General features: G+C 48.3%; 1 protein-coding gene across 1 annotated transcript in view; it reads left to right on the forward strand.

Moving 5' to 3' along the window:
* RAP1A (RAP1A, member of RAS oncogene family) overlaps positions 1-21,228 on the forward strand; it is a 188,524-nt gene extending 167,296 nt beyond the window's left edge. Inside the window, exon 10 of the transcript XR_013776877.1 lies at positions 21,217-21,228. The gene's annotated coding sequence lies outside the window, so the exon portion shown is untranslated. The remainder of the gene's footprint in view (positions 1-21,216) is intronic.
* The last annotated feature ends 327 nt before the right edge of the window (positions 21,229-21,555 follow it).

Here is a 21,555-nt window from a genome sequence, read left to right on the forward strand (position 1 = left end):
ACTTTTCCTCATTGGACTACTGACAAGTAGAAGCTGCTGGTGTTAAGCCATGTAACCAGAGAAATTATGGGATGAGCTATCAGGGTTAAATATCAATATTAAATATAGTTCACTTAATTATTTTCCCTTAGATTTTCTCCTGTGTTTATATCCAGGCCTGGCAAAATCAGGAGTTCAAGCCCCTTCCTTGTGTGTGTCCTGTAAAGAAAATGCAGTGTCTGCTTTAGGGCTGGGAATGCTCTTCCCCAGGACAAATCTGACTTTTTATTTTTTGAGGCAGAAAAAAAGGACAAAAATTGGATTTGGATAAAAATTTTGTTGGCTTTCTTATAAGGAAAACCAGAATATTGAATGTCCCCTGTCCCTGTCCCCTGTCCCTGTCCCTGTCCCTGTCCCTGTCCCCTGTCCCTGTCCCTGTCCCTGTCCCTGTCCCTGTCCCCTATTCCCTGTCCTCTCTCCCTATTCCCTGTCCCCTGTCCCTGTCCCTGTCCCTGTCCCTGTCCCCTGTCCCCTGTCCCTGTCCCCTGTCCCTGTCCCTGTCCCTGTCCCTGTCCCTGTCCCCTGTCCCCTATCCCTGTCCCTGTCCCCTGTCCCTGTCCCTGTCCCTGTCCCCTATTCCCTGTCCTCTCTCCCTATTCCCTGTCCCCTGTCCCTGTCCCTGTCCCTGTGTCCCTGTCCCCTGTCCCTGTCCCTGTCCCCTGTCCCTGTCCCCTGTCCCTATTCCCTGTCCCTGTCCCTGTCCCCTGTCCCTGTCCCCATTCCCCTTTGTGTCTCTGGCAGCCCGGGCAGGGTCTGCACGTTGCTCCTTGCCCAGGATCTCTGCCCTGAGCCCCTCCTGAGCTCTGCCCAGGCAGGTGGGAGCTGAGCTGAGGGGGGAGCCAGCCCTGCTCTGACCCCAGCCCCAAACCATCACTGCTCCCCTCTGGATGGTCAGCGTTAAATTATCTTTATAATATATAAATTATATCTATTATCATCAAATAATAATCATAAATAAACAGATTATCAGCTTTGCACTGATCACCAGAGCTCAGTGATCCCCAGGGTTTTGCTGCCACAGTTGACAGCACCATAAATTGGAATTGCAGTTTTTTGGTGGCTCATAACCAGTAAATCAGGTCTGGGGAACTATACATTCAGTGCAAATTTAAGGAGTTGTTCTCTCATTTTTAAGAGTGCATTTTAAATCAAGTCAACAGCCATAAAGCAATGTACAGCCTGCCTGGCTATTGTCTGGGGAATGAGTCCTGTACTATCATCATTCCTTTTTATTATTATTACATATGGGGGAAGGGAGAAGAAATTGGGAGTGAGATTGTCCATGTTCATCCACCAGGTGAGCCTGGAGCTCCAGACATGGACAGGATTCTCCCAGTATTTCCTAATGCTCAGGAGATGCTCCCCACTCACTGCTGAGGAAAAACCCCTAAGAGGTTTTTTGGCCTCAAACCAATTTATCATGCCAAACTCCTCTCTGCATGTGAGGATTCTAATAGGCAGAAATAAATTTATTCCTTTATCTTGGAACGGATTAAAAATAACTTTACCTGCAGACAAATTCTATAACTAGAATTCAAGCTTAATCTGATTTTTTTTTAATATTGGATCTAGTAAGACCATTATTTCTGCCTTGCTCTAGCAGGATGAAGTCTCCCAGCTGAAGGGAAGGTGCATCTGTGTGTCATTAAGGGCTAACCTGGAATTCAGATCTTAATCCTCAGCACAGACCTTTGAGAGAGAAAGGGAGCTTTTGGTAATGCATTAATTTAAACTTGCTCACAGCAGCAGCAGTGGCTGATGGCTTGAAACCAAATTCAGTTCATATTTTGGGTAGTCCAGAGCTGAAGGAAGCTCTTCATGAATGGAAAATCTCTCATCTAAGCCTCTCAAGGAGCTCAAAAGGGATATTTATGCAAACATCTCTCTGAGCAGGAGGTGCTCTTGTTCTTGGTGTAGAAAGACTCAACTGTCAGGCTTGTTGGGAAAACGTGTCACATCCCCAAAATGCAGAATTCCCTGGTGCTGGATGAGGGTTCCTGTGCTGCAGGGGGGAGGCCCCTGCAGACATTTGGGGGTGTCTTGTGGAGCAGAACTGGGGCTGCTGACAGCAAACACGCCACGAGCACTGGTAATTCTGGGTTTGCACTGGGGGAGGAGCAAATCCAAAGAATGGGATTTTCCCAAATCACTGTGCTCCTGTTTCTGACCAGGAAATCCTCTGTAATGAAAACCCACATTGCTCACCAGGAATGAGTTACACCAGCCCTTTTTTCAATTAGATGAGATAACCTTTATTGCTGTAGCTGGATGCTCAGATGATGCATTTCCCAGCCCTGTGTACGGGGAGAACGTGCAAAGCCCAGCACAGAGCAGGACAGTGCAGCAGTTAAACAGGAAATACAGGAAAATGGAGCAAATATTGGAATGGCCCAGCCAGTCCAGCCTTTGGATGGAGTTCCATCCAAACAATGGCTCTGCTCTAGATGGAATGGCTCAATCCGTGTCTGGAGGTCTCGTTGCCCAGTTTCTCACACTGAGAGCAGCAGCTCTTTATTTCTATTTATTCTATTCTATCTATTATTCTCTTTATTTCTATTGAGGGCAGAAATGGAGGCAGCTGAAATTCCTCTTTGTCTCAAAGTCTTGAAGAGCCTTTCCCACAGTCAAATTTCTGCAAAGCCCCTTGAAGGGACACGACCTTCCCCTGCCTGAGGAGCTGAGGAGCAGGGTGAGCTCATCCTGGAGGGATGGCACAGGTGACCAGAATTCGGGGCTGAAAATTCCTTTATTGCTATGGCAGATGGTGGCAGAAAGACAGGAATTCATTTATTACCTATTATCTGTATAATAAAGATCCAAATGGGAGTGTGCCCTGTTCCCTGGCTGAGTTAGGGCTGGAAACAGGCAGCACTCTGCAGACACCCGGTGGGCTCAGATCAGACCCTCAGATGTAAAGCTCCATGAAAAGCAAGATAAATATTCATGAAAGGTCTGATTTTATGTGACCTGCTTTCCACCTGAGCCCTGATCCAGGCTGCTGATCCAAAGAATAGATTCTGATTTCCATTTGATAGGGCTTAGGTTTTTTGGCAGAGGGAGGCTCAGAAATAATCCTTCCCTGAGCAGCTAAATCATCTAAAGCACTCAAACATGCAGGCCAAGGTGGGGGGAGATCTGCTGGCTGACTTCTGGGATTGCTGCTCTCCTGGGGGCTGATTCTGGGGGGGCTGGGGGTCTCAGCCCTGGCAGGGACAGGGAGCAGGCTGAGCACTCAGCCCTGCTGGCAAATCCTCGAGGACAAGGCACCAAGGGCTGCCAGTGCCAGGGAGCAAAGAGCACTGAGTGCTGCCCAGGGACTGGCTCTGGGGGACCCCAGCCCCAGGAAATCTGGATTTTAAACTGGGATCCAGCCAGGGACTGGCTCTGGGGGACCCCAGCCCCAGGAAATCTGGATTTTAAACTGGGCTCCAGCCAGGGACTGAGAGGGGCTCTGCACCAGCCTCAACCCAGACACGTTTGTTTCAGATGATTCTTTTCTGATTTGTTCTCAGAAAACCTTTCCTTTGGCAGTGTGTTTAATGTGACAGCACTGAGTGCTGTTCAAACAGAGGGGCTGTAATTCCCCAGGTTTTGCAGAATTAAAGCTTGCTGATGCTATTTTGTTCTACTTTGTAGTTATTTTGCTCAATTCCTTTTGAGGACAAGCTAACAACATTCTCCAAAGTTACAAAAATTACACAAATTATTCCTAAACCTGGCATGAAAACAGCTCCTGTGATCCATTTGCACTGGAGGATTAAACCTTAGATCACAAAAACTAGATCTGGAATTTGGGAGGAGCTGAGAAAAGCACAGGGAGACCAGAGGAAGCTGGGCTGTGACCCTGGTGTGATGTGGGACTGTGGGATCTGTTCCAGGAAAGAACCAGGGCCAGAATTACCTGCTAACGATTATGGGATGGGATGGGATGGGATGGGATGGGATGGGATGGGATGGGATGGGATGGGATCAATGGGATGGGATGGGATGGGATCAATGGGATGGGATGGGATCAATGGGATGGGATGGGATCAATGGGATGGGATCAATGGGATGGGATGGGATCAATGGGATGGGATGGGATGGGATGGGATCAATGGGATGGGATGGGATCAATGGGACGGGATGGGATCAATGGGATGGGAGACACAGCCCTGACCCAAAACTGTAGAAAGACTCAAATACTCAGAATTTTAAGATGAGGTCTGATAACTTTCTGTTCTCTCTTCCTCTGTTTCTCTGTGTGTCTGCACAAACACTGAGTGTGTTTTTGGAAAAGGGTGTTAGGAGGAAAGTGATGCCTGTACAAGGACACTATTGGTTGTGTGAGATGGGTATTCAGCAAAGTGCAAGAGGTTTTGTTAATTCCTGGCACAGCAACACCTCAGGGAATGTTTCTGTGGGATCAGGAGCTTGCTGTGCTTTCAGGGCTGTGGGAGGAAAAGCCAGTGCAGCTGCACTGAGAGCTGTGATTTCTCTCCACTCTTTGCTCCAGTGCAATCCTGAATTTTCCTGGGGTCAGGTCTGAGGGAAGAACCCCCGAGCCAGTGCTGAGACCTGCCGTGTGTGCCCTGAGCCCAGAGCTGCTCAGAGCCTGCTCTGATTTATCCTCATTTCCTGCATCCAGGAGCCCAGTGCAACTGCCAAGGCTGCACTTCCTGCAAGGACAGTGCCTGGCAATTACTGGGGCAGAGCTGAGCGTGTCCAATTTGGAGATAATTATAAATCTATTCAGGAAATCCAAGAAGCCACGCTGTATTTTTAAAGCAGAGTATTTTCTACTCAAGGCAGATAAAAACAGCTAAACAGGGCAATAAAGGAACCTCCAGCCTTGCATGTGGGCAGCCCCAGCAGCACTGAAGCATCACCCTCTGCCTGACTGGGAGACCACAGGCTCTCATTAGATGCTGATAATTAGTCATCAGAGGCAGAAAGAGCACGTTCCAAAGTGAGTCCACAGTTACCAACCCCAGCGGATCCATCACCCAAACATTCTGTGCCAAAGCTCCTCAGAGCCCTCTCAGCATTGCCCCATCCTGACCCTCCTGTGCTGGACAGAAATCGCTGCTGGCATCTCCCCTTGGCTCAGGGGATGCTGAATTGTTATTATTTATTATTATTGATCATTTATTGGGCGTGTTGGGGCTCAGTCAAAGGCTGGATCTGATGATCTTGTAGGTCTTTACCAACTTTCTGATTCCTGAACTCTGTGAACATGTTCTCATTGCCCTGGTCCCCCCATCCCCAGGGCATCTCTGGTCCCCTCATCCCCAAGGTTCCCCCATCCTCAGGGTATCTTTGGGTTCCCCATCCCCGAGTCCCCCATCCCCAGGGGGTCGGTCTCTCCCTCTCCCTCTCTCGGTCTCTCCCTCTCTCCCCCTTCTCTCCCTCTCGGTCTCTCCCTCTCTCCCTCTCTCTCCCTCTCTCCCTCTCCCTCTCTGTCTCTCCCTCTCTCTCCCTCTCCCTCTCTCCCTCTCTCTCCCTCTCTCCCTCTCCCTCTCTGTCTCTCCCTCTCTCCCTCTCCCTCTCTCTCTCTCTCTCTCTCTGTCTCTCCCTCTCTCCCTCTCCCTCTCCCTCTCTCCCTCTCTGTCTCTCCCTCTCTCCCTCTCTCCCTCTCTCCCTCTCCCTCTCAGTCTCTCCCTCTCTCTCTCTCCCTCTCTCCCTCTCCCTCTCTCCCTCTCCCTCTCGGTCTCTCTCTGGCTGAGGGGCGGAGGTGCCGCAGCTGCTCCGCCCGGAGCCGAGCGGGAGGCAGGAGAAATTGGAGATTTATCGATCCTGCCGGTGCCGCATTGTTACTCACACCCAGCCAAATTCCCCCAGGCGCAGGACCAGCGCTCGGGCTGGGACAACATCGCGGCTGAACGTTCCACTCGCTGGAAAAGATGCAGGTCTGAATCAGTGGCAAGTGCTGGTAAATTCACCTGGCATTTGTCAAAGGGTTTCAGTACATAAAACATTTCCCAGAAAATCAAAACATTTACTATTGTTGTTTATTAAATGCAGCATCTGCGTTTTAAGGCCTGAAATAGCTTTTCATTTTAAATATTAATAAGATTTACTTTGAAACTAATACTAAACCCTGAAAAACAAACCAGTGTTTTGCTAAGGATAAAAATCAACAAAATACAAACATTATAAAGAAATATTGTGTGGCTTCAGTTTGGAAAGAAAACACAACAATTTCCAGGCTGGTTTAAAGTGTTCCCAGTGTTGTGGCTCAGCTCTGCTGGGCTTTGTGCCCCTCTGGCCTCACTGGAACTTTGCTGTCCCTGGGTTCTTTGTGCTCCTTTTGCCAAGCTTTTGCGAACTGACCTGGAAGCAGAAATGATGTCAGGATTTTGGGATGGTGGCACAACACTGGTCCTTTGCTGGGGCTGCAGGGAAATGTGTGGCAGGAATAAAGAATGGTTTAAAAGTGTTGGAGGATTATCCTGCACTGGCAGTAGATTTATGTCGGTGCTGCACAGAGCAGAGCCAGCTTTTAAAAAAGTCTGTAAGAATTTAATGTGCATTATTAAACAATATAGATCCTGATGCAGTGCTGGGGCTCCTGCAGCAGCAGCAGCAGCTCAGACCTTTTGTTTTTAATCGAGGATGATGTTCCCTGAGCATTAATCTTGCTCTGGGGTCTTGTTCTGTGCCAGCAGCACCCAGCACGTCCTGGGGGCTGGGCAGGAAATCCTGGGGGGGACAGGACAGGGACAGGGGACAGGGACAGGGACAGGGACAGGGACAGGGATGGGACAGGGGACAGGGATGGGACAGGGGACAGGGACAGGGATGGGACAGGGGACAGGAGACAGGGACAGGAGAGGGGACAGGGACATGGGACAGGGGACAGGGACAGGGACAGGAGGGGACCCCAGGAGCCCCAGCAGCTCCTCCATCATCCACTGTGTTCATTTTCCCATCCACCACACACAGCCTCTGTGTCAAAGCATCATTTTACCATCGTTGTCTATTTCCAGGATGTCTTTCATTATCCTGATTTCACTTCGCAGCCCAGCAAGGGCTGACTCAGTTCCCTCAGGTTTATCAGAGACTGCAGCAAGGGGGAAGAGCCCCCCTGCCCCTGCCCAGCACCATCCCTGGGCTGCCAAACCTGCTGGGAAACCCAGCTGCACACAGCCCCAAAACCAAAAAATTTTAATAAATAATTGTTGGAAAAACCTGAATCACAGAGCGGATGAGATGGAATTTGCTTGTGGAAGAATAGAATCCTAGAAACATTAATGCAGGGAATTGCCTCCAAGTCCACCCTGCGAGCAATACATGAGTAATTATGTAAGTAATTATGAAGTGCACATTTTTCAGCTAAACAAGATAAAGCTGGAGATGTGCTAACACAGCCTTTCCCAGATTTATTAAATATTTTGCAGTTTAGGCCATTAAAATTTTAAAAACAGCCGCAGCCAAACAGAAGGGGAGGGGAGTGTTTGAAGGGTATCCTGACTTTTCCAAGTGTCAGTGGAAAATGTGTCCCTGCATTGCTGCACCTGCAATTCCTCAAGCTCTAATCCACCAAGGAGATGCAATTCTAAAGGTCTGCACAGTTAATTCTCTGCCCTGGAGCTCTCAGCTCCCTCTGGGAGCGAGTGCAGCTCCTGCAGGTGCTGAGGGGTTCGGGGTGTCTCTGTCCCTGCATTTCCTGCACTTCACTCCTCTTCACACCCTGCTTTTCACTGGGATGCAATTTCTTTTCTAATGAGGCAGAACTGATTTCCCAGCCCTGCAGGTGTTTTTGTCAGCTCTGCAAGTCGTGCATGAAGGTTCCCAGTTGATCTCTCAGTTGGATAAATGAGGGTTCACCTGGCCTGGACAAGCCTGGCCTGACTGGGGGCAGCACCTGCAGGTGAAAAAGGTTAAAAAGGAACTTTGGGGCTGATTTTGCACTTGGCTGGTGCAGGCTGGGCTGGTTTGGGGCTGACTGTGGGGGGGGTCCCTGGTCACCCTCCAGCCCAGGCTGGTTCCCAAGATCTGCACTGGGAAAATGCAGCACAAAGTGTGGCTGGAGTGGGAGGAAATTCCCATTCCCAGCTCGGATGAGCCCCAGTTTGCACAGCAGCAGGATCTGGTTAGGCAGGTAATTAACTCAGCCTGATTGACCACAGCCCAAACGCCTAATGGAAGGAGTCTGGAAAGTGCTCCAAAAATTATTTCCTGCTAAATCAAAAGCTGAGATGAAAGAGAGGTTAATTTACAAAGATGGGCAGAAAGTTTAATAGCAATTTAATTTTTGTAAAAGATGTGTGTGCAGCTGTAGCCTGACATTACAGAGGAAATTGCAATGGAGCTGCTCTCTGCTTTCCCTGCTCTGCAGGGCTGGGCCAGGGGAGCCATTCACTGCTCAAAAATCAGATTTACAGCAGGAACACGGGGGGGTCACAGGCCAGGCTGAGCTTGTGCAGGGATGGGATGGGGTGGGATTTGGGATGGGATTTGGGATGGGGTGGGATTTGGGATAGGATGGGATGGGATGGGATGGGATGGGATGGGATGGGATGGGATGGGATGGGATGGGATGGGATGGGATGGGAAGGGATGGGGTGGAGCTGCCCCATCCTGCCTCCCCAGCACAAACTCCTCTCCCCTGTGCAGGATCCCCAGCAGCAGCTGCGTCCCCCCGGGCTCCTGCTGCAGCCCTGACCTTTCCTGACTCCTTTAGCCTCGCTAAAGGAACTTTAAGCAGCAACAACAGCTGCTCTGGAGATGGGTCACCTCTTCTAATCTGATGGAAAAGTTTGTTTGCCGATGCGAACACATGCCCAGAGAAATTAAATCTCTGCAATTAATCGTGTGGAAAGGATGGGAAGAGGCTGGGTGAGTTCCTTAATTTCTCTTACAGACAAAATCTTCCTTCCCATTGGTTTCCCACAGCTAGCTGCAATTCCTTCATTTCTCACAGCATTGCCCTCTATGAAAAGTCTTTAGATTTATTCTCTCTGCTTTAAATTTTAAAGGCAGCAGTTATTGCTGTTCTTGGGCTGTGCTGCTTGTGCTTTATAAAGCATTTTTTTCCAAAGGACAGTTCTGTGCGTGCCAGTTGTGTCACTGCCACTGATCCCAGAGACCAGGCACAATTCCATGCATTTTTGGAGGTGTGCTGTCTAATATCAGAATGTTGGAATTAGCTTGTTACATGATACTGCCAATGGACTGGCATCTCTCTTAATAATATTATGAGCTTTCCTAGGGAGCTGCAACCTCGTTGGTATACATGAATTCAGTAATAACTGTAATTATTATGAAGTTAATATAAAACATGATGTCTCCCTCTGCCAATTCAAGGGCAATAAGTGTGAAAAACAGCTTTTCTTCTGATTGCACGTGGCTGCCTCTTCCCCGGGCACAGAGCAGCATCCTGGGCACAGCCCTGGGCACAGAGCAGCACGCTGGGCACAGAGCAGCACCTTGGGCACAGAGCAGCACCCTGGGCACAGCTCTGGGCACAGAGCAGCATCCCTGGGCACAGAGCAGCAGCCTGGGCACAGAGCAGCACCTTGGGCACAGAGCAGCATCCTGGGCACAGCCCTGGGCACAGAGCAGCATCCCTGGGCCTCTCCCAGAGCAGTGGGGATGTGGGGAGCACAGGCTGCTCCCCCTGGCACAGCCCTGGGCACAGAGCAGCCCCCCCAGCTCAGGGCTGGCACTGGCAGCAATCCCATCACTTGAACAATTTCTCTTCCCTGGGCATTTAGAGCTCTCTTGGCAGCCACCAGAACTGAGTCCATCTCCTTTTTATTGTTCTTTAAACTCTGAATTTCCTGGAGGTGCCTCCAGCCCTCCCTCTGTGCCCTGGCAACTCTCAGGGTTCTGCTCTGCAGGTCAGCTCCCACCCCTGAGCACCCATCACATCTTTGTAAGGCAAAGCTAAAAACAGCAGTTTCAAATCCTCCATCGTGTATAATTAGTCCTGCATTTCTTTTGCAGCAGATGTTGTGGCTGTTGCTGGCAGTGTGGATGTGTCTGCACCCAGGGAGCTGCAGGAACCCATGGGAACACTCCAGGAATCCCTGCAGTGCCCCCAGACCCTCTGCCCACAGGGGAGCAGAGCCCCCAGGGCTGCTACTGCAGCCTCTGGAGCCAGGAGGGGTCTGAGCAAACCCATCCCTGCAGGCACCAGGGAATTAAAACTGCCACAAGATGATGGATCAGCAAAATTTTCCCTAGGAGATCAGATTAATAGGGATTAGAGAGAAGTCGCAGTATATTTATCAAAGGGAAAAAAAAAGAATTACATTCCTCCTCCCACCATCAGAACTGATTGTAAATTAGGTAAATCTATTTTCCTTTAAAAGAATAATAACCATAGATCAGACTCCCAGAATCCATATCCCCGAGGGCTCTGAAAATCTATTGAATTAATCTTGGCTGGGGGAGCAGCCCAGATCTCCTGTGTTAATTATTGTGCATCTCATTTGCCTTTTCCCAGGAGCTGGTCAGAGCAGGAGGAGCAGGGACAGGGGCTGCCCCTCAGTGCAGCTACACCCAGAGCTCGGGCAGGAGCCCCAGGAGGGGCAGCAAGAAGCCCAAAAACCCCTTTGCACTGAAAGTCAGTGCCTGCTGCAGCCTGGCAGGGAGGGAAGAGCAGCTGCTGTCATTTCCTCCTCTTCACTGCTCTTGTGGATTTTCCTGAATGAATTAGAGGCTGCCAGCAGACACTGTCACAGCAGAATGGCAGAACAAAAACACTTCTGAACCTGGACTTGTAATTTGCCTGCGAAAACAAAGACGCTGTTAAAAGAGAGTTGTGACATTTCCTTTGCTTTCAAAGAGACTGCCAGGATTCCCAGGCTTTTGTTTCATCTTTTCCTCTCCTAGTGCTAAATTATTCCTAGTTCTCATCCTATAAATTTACATCAAGATGGCAAATGAAATGAATTAAAGTACGTGAGCTGAAGGTTGGTGGAGGGCTGGGACCAGCAGGGGCTGGAGGAAGAGGAGCTGCAGCCTGGGCTCTCCCCCTGTTCCATCCTGGGCTCCTTCCCCTCCTGTTCCATCCTGGTTCCTTCCCCTGTTCCATCCTGATTCCTTCCCCTGTTCCATCCTGGTTCCTTCCCCTGTTCCATCCTGGGCTCCTTCCCCTCCTGTTCCATCCTGGTTCCTTCCCCTGTTCCATCCTGGTTCCTTCCCCTGCTCCATCCTGGTTCCTTCCCCTGTTCCAGCCCAGCCCTGAGCTGTGCTGCCTTCCCCTGGCCCCAGCACTGTTTGCCCATTTCTGCTGAAATCATCCTCCCTTCAAACCTGCAGCTCCCTCCTGATTCCAGTGCAATTACCCCAAAGTGAGGGGTGTTTATTCCCTTTTATCTTCCCTCTGCAGCTCCTCTGTGATGAAGGGCAGGATTTCCCTAAAAGCAGAGACATTTCCACAGAAGCTCTGCCACCAAGGTCTGAAGTGCTTCAATCTGATTGCCAGAGATGGTTCCAGCAGAAATGACAGAATGTACAAACCACCAACCTAAGCCTCACTTGATTCCACTGCCCACGAATGTTTTAACCTCATTTATCCTCTCAGTGCTTACAGAACCATTTCACATTTGTGCACTTAAAAGATTAAATGAAATAAATGGAGATGATGATGCCTGCCCTGGCAGGCTAATGTGCAAAGACCCAGGGTTTGGCCGCTGCTGGTTCGGTGTTTGTGCTCTTTGCCTCCCTGCAGGCTCCCCAGAGGGAGGATGGAGCAGGCAACCCCCAGCTCCCACCACTGGCACAGCTCTCAGCAGCCTCCTGTCCCTCCCAGTGACTCCAGCCAGGCTCCTGGGGTGGCACTGCCTGGGCTGGCTCCAGCACCTCAGACCCTCAGGGCATGTGCAGGAGCCTGCCTGCTCTCTGAACAGTGATCCAGCATCTCCAGAGTTTTGGGGTGTGCAGGAGCCTGGCTGCTCTCTGAACAGTGATCCAGCATCTCCAGAGTTTTGGGGTGTGCAGGAGCCTGGCTGCTCCCTCTGGCTCCAGAATTTCCATATTTTTGGGGTGATGTGCAGGAGCCTGGCTGCTCCCTCTGGCTCACAGCTGTGCCCGGAGACCCCAGAGCTGTTTAGGATGGGAACTGTGGGTGGAGCAGCCCCAGGGTCCCCAGCCCCTGCAGGGCAAGGGGGGCTGTGCTGCAGAGCCCCCGAGGGGGCAGGGGCACAGACCTGCCCCTCCAGTGCTCTGGATCCCTCCTGCCCCATCCAACCCCAGCACTGCAGCAGCTCAGGCCACACCAGACCAAGCAGCACCCAGGGCCAAACCTGCTGCTCTCCCTGTGGCAATCTCTGCTCAGTCAGAGCCTCAGAGACAGTCAGCCCTTGCTGCTGCTGCCAAGGACTGGCTGCAATGAAAAATCCTTGCTCTAACTCAATGCCACCACTCCTTTTCTTGTGCATTAACATAATCTCTGTACTGAAATTAATCTGTGGTGTGCTTGAAGATTATGTGTATTAGCATTTGAGATGATGACTTTTTTAAAGCAGTAGCAGCTCTCACTTCTCAAGCAGCTCCTATTTTAGGAGTGAATCTGTTTTGCCCTACAAAACACCCTCAGGAGATTCACCCTGTGCAGATCAAACCTCTCCTGGGGCTCCCATCCTGCCCTGTTCTGCTTTCCTTCGTGGCACTGCTCCACTCAGAAGCATTCAGCCGCCTGCAGAGGCCTGGGGATCTTGTTCTGCAATGAGAAATCGAATTATTAGGAGGAAAAATATCAGCTATACATAAAACATAGAACACACTTAATTTTGGGCCTTTTGTTGCCTCTTTAGCTAACAAAACAAGCAAAATCTGCATTCCAAAGGACAGGATTTTCCAACAGATTCATTAAGAGAGATTGTAACTGACAAGTGATGCCATTAGCAGGAATATATATCTCTTATTTAATGTATTTCCATCCTGAAAGTAAAAATCTCTCTTCTATAAGTCAATTAATATACAGTTCATTAAACTAGAAACAACTATATAATTAGGGAACAACAACAATTCATTAGTCTTAATGGGATTTAATAAAGTTCCCAGGCAAGGATTCTTCTGAGAATTAATTACAATCTATTAATCAGGATCAGGACTCACTCCTGTATCAGTACCATGTATGTGTGTGTCAGCTGATTTTGGGATGTGAATCCCACCCATGGCCAGGCTGGGCCTTCGCCTCCATCCTCATGAAAAAGTGAAAATGAGAATTCCTGAGTTCCAAGCTCCTCACCCAGATCCATTTTTCATCAGGGATTTCCATCCAGGCCCATGGTTTCTTCCCTTATTAGCCATTTTTTTATTAATTAATCAGCAGCTCTTGGCTGGCACCAATTGAATTTTCGAGCAATACCTGCCACAATCCAGGGAATAAAAGGAGAAGGATGTGTTATTTTTAATGCAAATGGTTTCAATCGAGACATATTGGATCAAATTGAGCTGACAATTAAATTATAAATGAATGGAGTGAAAGGGTCAGTGATATGACAGATGGCACTGCCAGTGGCACTGTCACATGTGAGGGAACCAGTTTCCAAAAATGAAATGAGAATTTCAGGCATTAACTGGTGCTGGCTATCCAAAATCAGGGGAAGGGTTCGTAGGAGGCAGGAATTGCTCTGGCCACGTTTTCCTACATGCCAATGGAGCAGAAAGGAGCAGGAAGGAACAGAATGGAGCAGAAAGGAGAAGGAAGGAGAAGGAAGGAGCAGGAAGGAGGAGAAAGGAGGAGAAAGGAGGAGAAAGGAGGAGAAAGGAGCTATAAGGAGCAGGAAGGAGCAGAATGGAGCAGGAAGGAGCAGGAAGGAGCAGGAAGGAGCAATAATTCCCAGTCTGTGGGCACAGGGCTCCTGCTCCCCTCTCTGCCCCATCCCTGCCCTGCCCAGCCCAGGTTCCCTCCTGGAGCAGCTGGGCTCAAACAGGGCCTGGTTTGGGGATCAGAATGAACTATTCACGTTTTCCACAGCAGTGGGAACTTTGTGAAATCCCAGGAGATCATGTGTGTCTGCATCTCCTCTCTCTTTCCCTGCTCATTCCAGGATTTATTATTTATTTTACCTTTCTGCTGCCATGTCACTGAGCTGAAAAGATTAATAAAGAATGATTAAGGGCTGCAGAGAATATTTTACAGTGATAGACTTAAGGAGCTCGGTCTGCTTATCTTATCAAAAAGAAGCTTGTAACTTAATTTGGATGGATAAGGACTTTTGGAGGGAGGGAGCTCCAGGACCTGAAAGGCTTTTTCTCCAGAGAAAGGCACAAAAAGACCTAATAGATTTAAGCTGAAGCCAGAAAAATCCAATTAACAAGGTAGAAATGTTGGGCTTTGAGGATCATTAGCTGCTGGGGAGGTTTGGCCGTGTCCCCACTCGTGTCCCTCCGTGGTGAGAGAGGTGCAGCTGCACACATCCCGCCAGAAACTGCATTTCCAAAACTCACTGACACTTCTAGAGGTGTGCTGGTGTTGGAGCAGATGAAAGGCACCCAGAGCAGTGTCTGGAGCTCAGGCTGGGCTTTGGGCAGGGTTTCAGCTCTGCTGAGCAGCTCTGCCCCTCGTGCAGGAGAACACAAAGGAGGAAATTCCCTCCTCCCCTGGTTCTGGGCCAGCTCCAGCCCAGGAGCTGAGCAGGGACATCCCTGAGCTCTTTCCTCCCTGTGCAGGCAGGGCTGGTCCGTGGAGCAGGGTTTGGGGTGGGAGAAGCAGCTGTTGGACAGATGTGCTGCAGCTGTTGGGCAGATGTGCTGCTGTTGGACAGATGTGCAGCAGCTGTTGGGCAGATGTGCTGCTGCTGTTGGGCAGATGTGCTGCAGTTGGGCAGATGTGCTGCAGCTGTTGGGCAGATGTGCTGCTGCTGTTGGACAGACGTGCTGCTCTTGGGCAGATGTGCTGCTGCTGTTGGACAGACGTGCTGCTGTTGGACAGATGTGTTGCAGCTGTTGGGCAGATGTGCTGCTGCTGTTGGACAGATGTGCTGCTGTTGGACAGATGTGCTGCTCTTGGACAGATGTGCTGCTGTTGGACAGATGTGCTGCTGCTCTTGGGCAGATGTGCTGCTGCTGTTGGACAGACGTGCTGCTGTTGGACAGATGTGTTGCAGCTGTTGGGCAGATGTGCTGCAGCTGTTGGGCAGATGTGCTGCAGCTTTCTCTGGCTGGGGCTGCAGGAGGGGTTTGTTCTGCCCCCCTCCCGTGGGCTCATGGAGCCACTCAGTGATTGTGACCCTGAACAAATGGAAATGAAAATGGAAACAAATGGAAAATGAAATGGACTGGGCTGTGTCTGCAGGACAAAGGAAGGGCCAGACCAGGCTACTGACCTCTGGGGCTCTGGGCTCCAACTTTGTCAGGTTATCTTACACAAGCGAAGCAGCTCATGGTTGCTGAGAATGTCATTTATTACAGAGCACATCAGTCTCCAAAGCCAGCAGAAAAACAGTGGCAAAAGCAGATGGCAAAAAGCACCAACTGTCCCCAGTACCAGCTCTTATACAGGATCTTCCCAAGAAGCTGAGACACAAACTCAGACCACACTCCTTCACCTACTGCAATTCCAGGTTATGTTTATAATGCACATACAGCCTGTCCTGTTCCATCTGAAAAATGTCAGCAATATTCTCACCACAGCTCTGTTATGTCTAAACCCTGTCTGCAGCCACAGTCCTGGGGCCTCCACTGAAAACATCAGTGTGTTTTCCAGCCTTCACTGGAACTCACACTTCAGTCTGGAATCCAAACCTTTCATCCCTGAATGCATTAGAGCTCACACTAAACTTACTGACTCACTTCTCCTTAGACATCTGCTCCATGTCTGAGCGGCTTCATGCACTTCAGAGCATCCAGAGGCTTTAATTCAATCCCTGCACTCTGACTCCTCCTGAAGGGCTCAGAGAGTCCCCCCACACCAGGCTGTGCCCACCCAGCACCACAGACCCCTTTGGGAGTGACAATTTGTGCAAAGCCCCTGCAGTCACAGGTTTTGGGAGGTTTCCATCAGAGCAGCAGGTTGCCATGGAGATGGGAGGGAGCTGGGTGATGTTTTCCAGTCCTGCAAGTGCATTGTTGGAAAACACAAATGGGGAAGGGAAAGCAGCCAGGTTGTCTTTCAAGAAGTGCAAATTTTGGGTTTAGGCTGTCACAGAGAGGGTTCCCTTGGTCAGTGGGGTTGAGATGGATCCATGATGGGTGGATGGATCCTCAGGCTGAGCTCTGCAGAGCAGGGGGGAACCTGGGAGGGGTCCTGGGTCCTGCAGCTCCCAGGGAAGTTTCTGAGTCAGAAATAAAAGCTGTGCGTTTGCTGGGACAAGCTGTGCAAATCCAAGGTCACCAGAACCACTTCTGTGGCTGCTTCTCATCACTGAAGGAGATAAAAAAGAGCAATTAGGTTTAGGCTGGCAATTTGGCACATTAGCATTAATCTTCAATGGAATCAGGTGTTTGTTTTTGTGTGAGCTCAGCTGACGTTTCACTTTGCTTGTAACAAGCACAAACCATAATTACTCCTCTATCTGACAGAATTTGAGGATGGTTTTATTGACAGCTCCCATGTTATTTATGCACACAAATCATTTACTGAAGTGAAACTTGAACATCAGGTGTTTATTCAACTCCCCCAACTCCCATCCCTTCCTACCCAGCAAATGGCTTTGGGTGATCCCCATTAAAAGCATTAATCCAGAAATTGTGTAACTTACTTAAAAAATCTGGGACCTGGTGTGAAAAATATATAAAAACAATTAATTGAAATGTTTTCACCCCAGCATGGATGTGACCCCCTCGTGCAGGGGGGCTGCTGCATCACTGCCCACGTGGTTCCCCCCAAATTCCAACTCTGGCTCTGGAACCTCTCAGGAAGACTTCAGGACTTAATGTACTAAGAAAAAAAATCCATTTCTGGCTTGTTATTTAAATGTAATGGATGTAGCCAGGAAATACTGTCATTTTCAAATATTAATTTTGTTAATAGCTTTATGTCCTGGTGTGAAGGACAGGTGTCTGCCAATAAAGGCAGAGCCTCTCTTTGCAATGGAGAATGTAAATGGAATCAGAAACTGGGGGCTCCTGGGCTCTGAGCTGGTGTGGGAGTTTTTTTCTGTCCCCTAGGCACTTCTGTGGGCATCTCTCACTCAGGATTTAATGGATGGATGTAGGTGCTCAGCTCTGGGGACAGAAATACAGAAAAATACAGAAAAACAGAAATACAGAAATATAGAAATACAGAAAAATACAGAAATACAGAAATACAGAAATACAGAAATACTGAAATACAGAAATACAGAAATACAGAAATACAGAAATACAGAAAAATACAGAAATACAGAAACACAGAAATACAAAAATACTTCACAGTCCAGGGCAACAATAACCCAGCCCCCGGTGCTATTTTCCCTCCTGATGTTGCAGCTGTTCCAGATATGCTCGAGCTTTTTATATCAGTTCTTTCTTCTTGGTTATTTCAAGTCTCAGCAAAGTGAGACACTTCTCACTGTGGAAATGTCACGTCTGCTCGAGGCCTCTCTGCACTCTCCCTTCCCACCCACAGAATTCACCTGAATTTTTCCTCTTGCTGCCATTGCCAGGAACTGTTGGGACTAACACATTTCATGGGACAATTTCTGTGTCTTCTTGCTCACACAAATAGTTTTAAGATTAAGTTCAGTTCACTTTAGTTCAATTCATTCGTGGTGGTTTTTTTCTTACTTGCATTTAACATTTTGTCACAACTCAGCTCATAGAAAACATGCAATTTTCAAGGTGGTTTCTAAAGTAGGGAAGGTGTGGAATCCCTCAGCCATTTTTCTGACACCAAAGAAACAATTGACAAACTCACATTTGCTTTGTACACAATATAATCAGACAGATCCTGAGAAAATCTAACATCACTTTCCTTCAAAAGTGGGAGATGAATCTTTATGTCTATAGACTGCATTTCTAAATTGTCAATATATCAGAGTTTGTGCTGCAACTGGCAAAACAAGCAGGGAATGTGTAACAGAAAAATTACTGATCTTATTCCTAAAATTAACACAGCGACACTTCTCCCTGATGTGTGAGTTGTGACAGACTGGAGATATGTGCAGTATTTCAGTGTGATCACAGCCCTTTCCCAGGGACAGAAATCCAACGTGCTCAAAGGAATCCAGAAATAGAAACTAAAAAATAAAGCAGGAGATGTTTAAAGTAGTGAGAGGAATACCTGAGCTTCAGCAGCACCAGGGAATTCTCTCCCAGTGCACACTGAGCTCTTCCCACCCTCTGGAAATGCCTGCCTGGCTTCAGGGTAGGGCTGAGATGATGAATTAAAGGAGCAAACAACAGCCAGGAAAATTTGTATATATACAATATATATATAAAACTTATAATATATTTTATATATATATATAAAATATATAATATATTTCATATATTATATATGTAATATATATATATATATACACTGGAGAGGTGTGGTGGGAAGCCTGTTTTCACTGAGTGCACAGATCTTTCTCTGCAGTCAAATATCCCAAATAGGCAGCTTTGAAATGTCATTGGAAAATTATTGGGTTGTTGTGGATTTTTTTAAAATTAGGGATGAGGTTGATAAGACTCAAGCTGATCCTTGGACACAAACAGAGCCAGTACACAGAATTTACAGAAATATTCCATGCCCAAACCTGGCAATGCTTTCATTGTTCTCCTGGGCACTGCACTGGAATGTTTGTGCTCTTGCCTTTGTTATTTCCAGTGTTAAAATCTGTCAGTTCAGTCTGTTTCCTAATGAATTTTACTTTAACGTCAACTAATTAATAATTTCAGGTGCACAGATTTTTCTCAGTTTCACAGAGAAAAACTTAATGACTTTTTTCCCCTGATGTTGAGCTGGTTTTCTGGAACCACAACCTCTAATATGTTTTGTAAATCTCTCATATCTAATCAGCTAGTTGGTAAATTAATACAGAATTACAACTCATTAGCGAATGATGCATTGATGTCTAATAATTCCCTGCTTTCTTGTTTGGAAGAAAGTAGGTTATGCTGTTATTGAGTTAGTGCATTCAGTTTCAATGCTTTCTTATCATAGGCATTAAGTGCTTTTTAAAGTTCGTGTTAATTAAGAGATCACAGCCACATCAGCCCTAAAGCACTGGAGCTGCTGTGGCTGTGGGATTGGTTCTGGGGTCCCCAGCCAGGGCAGCAGCCCCATTGTGGGATCTGGGGGTGGCTCAGCCCCATTGGGGGTTCTGGGGGTGGCTCAGCCCCATTGTGGGATCTGGGGGTGGCTCAGCCCCTGCAGGAGGAGCCCTTGGCAGGGGCAGCGTCTTGGGTTGGTGTGACCAGAAATGTGGATCCTGTCTCCATCTGCTGCACCCCGGTGGGGCAGTGACCCTGATCTCCTGGCACACATTCTCTGCTAATGGGCCATCTTTAAACCAGCTGGGCAATCATCTTTACCTTTCCCATGACCCACCCTTCATCCAGGAGGTATCACCTGTTAATGGGCCATTGTTACAAACTGGGTGTGGCAGAGAGTCCTATCCCTGTGGGAGATATCTCCTGTTAATGGGCCATTGTTTAAAACTGGGTGTGGCAGTGATCTCTATCTCCTGGCACACATTATCTGCTAATGGGCCATCTTTAAACCAGCTGGGCAATCATCTTTATCTTCCCACAGCCCGTCCTCCCTCCAGGAGATATCTCCTGTTCATGGCCAGTGAGTCCCAGTGCATGACTGATAAAATTCCATCATCCCACTGGGAGATGTTCCACCCAGGGGGAGGAGCCAAGCCTTTCCTACCCAGAGAAAAACTGAGATTTGGAACACCAGAGCACCTTTCCCACTGGATTCCAGAGGAAAGCCAGACCTTTCCACATAATCCCTGGAGCTCCAGAGGAAACTGCACCTTCTCCAGGAGCACTGCTCCAGCTGAGCCACATCTGCCCCTGCAGGAGGATGCAGCACCATGGAATGGGACTGTGCCACCACCCTGACTGACTGACTATGCCAGCTTGGATTCTGACTCTGGCAGGGTTGGGATTGTTCTGTGTAATACTGCATTGCTATTTTAATTTTCCTAGTAAAGAACTGTTATTCCTAATTCCCATCTCTTTGCCTGAGAGCCCCTTAATTTCAAAATTATAATAATTTGGAGGGAGGGGGTTTTGGAGAGAGGGGACGGTCTAAAGCCACGGCAGGTGTAGGACACAGGGACTCTCATCCACTGTTCCTCAAAGACATCAGCTCAGAGATGAGCTTTGAGGTTCCTTCCAGCCCAAAACCATCCCGTGAATAGAACTGGGAGCTTGGTTTTGATCTACTGGAAAAGATTAAATTTTGGAACTGATCACATCAGCACATCAATATTAAATGCACACATCAAAGAACTAAAAGTCTATTCTAAAGTGTTCCAGTTTAGTTCCTTTTGTTTCTGTAAGTAGAGTGGTATTTTCTAATCTGCTCAGCTGATGGATGCAGCTCAGCCAGCAGAGACACCCATTTTTATTTCATGCCGTATCAGTACAAAGATAAACAACAGAAAAACCTCCTGTCTGCTGCCACTTATCACCACAAGTTCAAAGCAAGCTCCATTTGTGTAGGATCAACGTACCCCATCAGGCAATTTATCTTTGGCAGGAGGGAGGCTGAGCAGGAGAGGGAGAAATGCCCTTGAGGAGAGTGAATGGAATGGAGCTTGTAACAGACTGCAGGAACAGCAACCAAATTATTAAGAATATGACACAAGAAACAGTTAATTAAGACTCTCCATCCATCTTACTCCTGCTCAGATGATCTTTGTTCTGTGGGTTTATGTCCATCCAAGCAAACTTGGTTCACACTCTGGACTTGTGCTGCTCCCAGAGCTGGGCAGTGACATCTCCAGGGCACTGATGGGGCACTGGGACATCCCCTGGGACACTGGGACATCCCCAGGGCACTGACAGGACACTGGGGCATCCCCAGGGCTCTGGGACATCCCCTGGCATGAGGAAACAGGACCCAGGGCTGTCCCCAGCTCTTCCATCACCCCAGACCTGGGTGCTGCAAAGGCACCCTCGTGCCCCTGAGCTGGAAATCATCAAAACATGTGTTAGTTTTAATTATCCCCACACTCTCACATAAGCACTTCCCTGGTCAATTAATTTAATTACTTTTTGGATAATTATTTTCCTCAATGGTGCATTGCTCCAGACTGTGAGAGTTGTTGTGCTGCAGAACCATGAGAAGGGAGAGACTTGGCTTTGAAAGACACACAGAACATATCAGCAAAGCACACATTTATAACACAGATGCCTGAATTAATGACATCCCTTTGGAGTGGAGACAGAACAATTCCTCCTCTGGATGTCAGAACAAAAAAGCACTTTGTGGCAAGAGCAAAATTGGTCAAAACATGTCAAAATACCTTTTTTTTTTAAATTTTTTTTTTCCCTCTGTGCAGCCTGCTTTGAGTCAGAGCCTGGTCTAAAACTCAGGAAAACTTTTAACTGGGCTGGGGTGGGATTTGTTGGGAGCTTTCTGAGCATCCTTCAGTCGGGGCAAAGGCAGGTGCCTGCAAACACTGAGTGGGAGATGAACCCAGAGCTGTGCCAGCT

This window comes from Erithacus rubecula (genome assembly GCF_903797595.1).
Source record: "Erithacus rubecula genome assembly, chromosome: 26".
In the NCBI taxonomy this organism is placed as follows: Eukaryota; Metazoa; Chordata; class Aves; order Passeriformes; family Muscicapidae; genus Erithacus; species Erithacus rubecula.